This window comes from Lipotes vexillifer, unplaced genomic scaffold, assembly GCF_000442215.2.
Source record: "Lipotes vexillifer unplaced genomic scaffold, Lipotes_vexillifer_v1.1 scaffold789, whole genome shotgun sequence".
Classification (NCBI taxonomy): Eukaryota; Metazoa; Chordata; class Mammalia; order Artiodactyla; family Lipotidae; genus Lipotes; species Lipotes vexillifer.
The window spans coordinates 243,704-247,736 of NW_006778055.1; the positions used below are offsets into that span (position 1 = coordinate 243,704).

The window sequence follows — 4,033 nt, forward strand, 5'->3', positions numbered from 1 at the left end:
AGCACAGTGCCAATATTTCTCAACGTGGATGAATTAATGCTGTCTCAACTCTCTTTTAAAATGGACTGGACAAATTTAGTCAATGGATCTGTAAAAAATAAATATAAATTTCTCCCCATCCCGGGATCTCCTTTCCATATGGCTTTTGTTTTGATATTTTTCTCATTCAGTGGTTATAAGTGGTGGTTATAGAAATAGATATCAATAAACCCTGAATTGTTTTCTATAATAGAGTAAGAAAATAGTGTCATTGGGAGAATATGGTTCAACTGATGAGTAGAAGGATTCAGGAAGTGTCAAGAGGCCAAAGTGCTATTTGAGGCAGTGGATTTGGGGAGAAATATCCTATACCCAGGTAATCAATGGATTTGAAGGCTAAGTATATCTAACATACGATTTAAATTTACTTTGATATATCAGGCTCCTATACTATTCAGTAGAATTAAAAAATAATAATATCCTGTTTGCTTTTGGCTTCGGGTCTCCAGGAGTAGGGTATGTGTCTCATATTAGGTTTTCCCCTTAAGGTGGAGTGAAAGGAACAATCCTGAGACACAAAGTAGAGGATAAGAATTAATTGAAGGCAGACAATCAGAGCTGGAGTTCCTCCCTCTACTTTAGCACCTCTACCAGGAATTTGCAAAAATCTTTTTGGAACATTGGGCTATCTACAAGGTATTGAGACCAGTATTATCTAGATTATTTTAAAGGCTCTAGACTACCCCCTTAACAGTTTCAAAGAGTTTAGTGTTGTTAAGCTTAAAGGCATCATAAAGTTGACCCAAGGTTACAAGTATAACTTAGAAATAACCTCCAGACATTGATGTTAGAAGTAGTCTAGGAATTATTTGATGATTCAGCTAACACTGTGGCATTTCTACCATCAAATATCCCATAATCCCATTAAATCCACATGAAAACATGTATAAAAAGTCATTTTGGCTCTTTATTGCTTTATAGTTTTCTGGGCTCCAGCAAGGCAGAGTTCCATATCTGTTATAAAGTTTTGCAACTGTAACTTAAAAAGTACTGTATATAATGAGATAAGCAATAAAATGCTTTTGAACTTTACATACATACACAGAAATACACACAACATCTACAGAGACATACACATGTCTATACATACATCCATATACATTATATATATAAAATATATCTAGTGGAAATGCTATGATTTCCCACCAAAACTTCTAAATGTATAGACAATCTAAACTATCATTAAATTAATCTAACCACTTAAAGTAAAATCTAAATCCTTAGCTCTCTAATGTTTGTTCTAAATCAACAGCTCGAAGCTTCTATTTTTATATTCTTAACATTACACATGTCGTATACTTGTGTCACAGAAAATTAGAAATACTGAGCACAGTTAAATACATTCACAATCCCAACTCCTTTAATGCTAAACATTTAGCTTATTTCATTCCTGATTTTTCCTCTTAACCTTGGTGTTGGTTGTTGCTGTATTTTTTTTTTGCAAGTTTGTGTGTGTGTGTGTGTGTGTGTGTGTGTGTGTGTGTGTGTGTGTGTGCATGTTTTAAATGTATTTTCAATGAGGTAATATATCATCTGTTTACAATATAGCTCTTGAAAAACAAAAGGAGTATAGATATTATAAGACAAAACAAACTCCAGTCATGAGATACTACAGTATACATCATGTGAAAGCAACAGCCTGATCTCTAGGTTATGAAAATTAGAATTAAAAAGTCACTACCAAGAAAATGTCCAAGTTTCCTACTTGCAAAGTTTGGGTGCAATTCTATGAAATATTTAATAAGCTGAATTTTCCCCATTGTGTAAACAAAACGAGATTAGTCTAAATCCTAAATCCATAGCTACACAAAATACCAGACATTGTGCATTTCACTTGTTAATATACCATATTTTCTCAGGTAGTGGAAGGGAAGGCAAAGTGACTACAGAGAACAAAAATGTGGGAAGAAGAAATAGTGTACCTATGTTAGACCTATTAAGTAATGGTGAAAAGAAAGCCTCAATTAATGCATCTCTGAAAGGTGTAAAGACTATACTCCAACTTTGGAAAATTAATTTAGAAAGATAGAGGGAGAGATTGAATAATTGAAATTTTTCATGAAAAGTGTACATATGACAGAAAGGAGCACAATGGAGAATTCATAAAACATGTTATTTGGAAAAATCTGTTAGTTTTCTTTGGCCAGATTAAGAAAGAATAACTAAGTTTATCAATATCTGCCATCCTTCATACTGTTGATAACAAATTAATAATAGCATTCCTGGCTCTGCACTTACTAATTAGGACTTCCTAATAAATGCTGATTAGCCGAGTCAGGGAGGTCAGCAAATAAACCTAAATCCTTTTTAAGTCATGTCTAATCTTATATACTCTATTCTCCTTTTTTAGCATTTGAAGACAACAGGTTAAGTTGGCAGATATTGTTTATGGACCACTGAAGTTATTTTGACCAGTTAAATCTCAGTTTTATTGAATCCTTGATAACTGGAATAGAGTTTGCAGGGAGACCAGGGACATTGGAGAGGTTTGTATTTGATGTTTTCTGAGAAGCCAAAAGAGATGTCTCTTAGTTTCCAGTTGAGTTGTGTTTTTTTTTATATACAGTTGTTTCTTTATTTCTGTTTTCTCATGCCCACTCAAAACAAGACTGTTAGCATCGTCACTTGTTTTATTCTCTTACATTTTGGTTTTCCTGGGATGCTCTTCTTTATGAGGTGAGGATGTCCTCTGACTCCTACTATAGGATTAGGTAAATTTTTTGGCTACATTCCCTGAAGGTCTGTGTGGTTGGTTTACCAGACTTGTTGAAGAATGGACTCTAAAGGCTGTAGGCTTTGGTGGTGGAGAAATAGGAATAGGAATAGGAATGCTTACACTCCATGTACCCCTCGAACATTCACTGGAATTTACTTGTGGCACAGAAACTTCAGTAGCCTGTATGTTGGTCACACATATTGCTGTTATAACTGGAGCAGAACTGTTTCTGTCCCAAGAGCTGTCAGAACAGTTCAATGGGCCAGTCTTCAAGTTAAGGCACAGGCCCGCAGTTATCACTGTTCATTGATCAGTAGAGGCTGTTGTCACTCAGAGATGTCACTCTGACACCTTCGGTTGAATGATTTCGCCTTTTTTCTAAAGCACATGCTTAGGTAGTAGTTGAGGTTGATTTGTCTTTAAATGCACTGTAGGTAGCACTTTTCACGTAAACTTCAAACATCTTGCTGCTTATTGCTTGCCTATAAACTGTGCCTGTGAAAGACTGAGTATCATCGGGAGGATCAACAATGAGGTTATCAGAGTTTTTTGTTTTTTTAAACATTAAGTCAATCACCTGTATTATATGAAATTCTTCCTCATTCTTTCTCATCCTCCTCCTTTTAATTCTTACTCTGGGTCAGTTCTCTGTCTGCCCCTGGATGAAATTCTTGACATGCCCCCTAGTTTTTCCAGTCCCTCTTAACCAGTAAAAAATATTTAAATCTCTTTAAAGCACTGACAAGTTCATCATGTAATGACTTAACTCCAGTCTAGTCTAGTGTTATTTCAAATGCCAAACTTATTCAGTTACACTTTTCTCCTTCCTAAGCACAGACCTCCTCCAGTACTGGAATCCTGCAGCTGGAAAAGGACAGGAACTAACTTCTTCTCTTAGTTGTTTGCTAATTACTACATGGCTGACCCCAGGACAATGGTGAAAATGGCACAAGTTTAAGTGGTTGGTTCATTTGGAATCAGGTGTTGGGGTACTCTGGTGATAGTATTTTTCCAATAATACCTCTTTCCTTCCCACAGGGTGCATTTATGGGGTCCTTAGCAATTTTCCAATTGGAGACCTCCCACTTCAACTCCTTGGTTAGGGGAATGCCTTTTCTCTGGCTGACTGTACACAACTTTACCTTTGGCATCTTGGCTTTCAGCTGTTTATAATTGGGGTCCTAGGTATTCCAACCAGTCCTCTGGGTTGGAGTAAATGCTAAGAAGACCCAGATTGGATCCCTTTTTCAAGGTCATATTTGATCCCCAGGAAACCTG

At 36.1% G+C, this 4,033-nt stretch overlaps 1 pseudogene; it reads right to left on the reverse strand.

Annotated features, from left to right (window-relative positions):
- Positions 1 to 2,441: 2,441 nt before the first annotated feature.
- LOC103080468 (poly(A) polymerase alpha pseudogene) lies at positions 2,442 to 3,368 on the reverse strand (annotated as a pseudogene).
- Between the last annotated feature and the right edge of the window lie 665 nt (positions 3,369 to 4,033).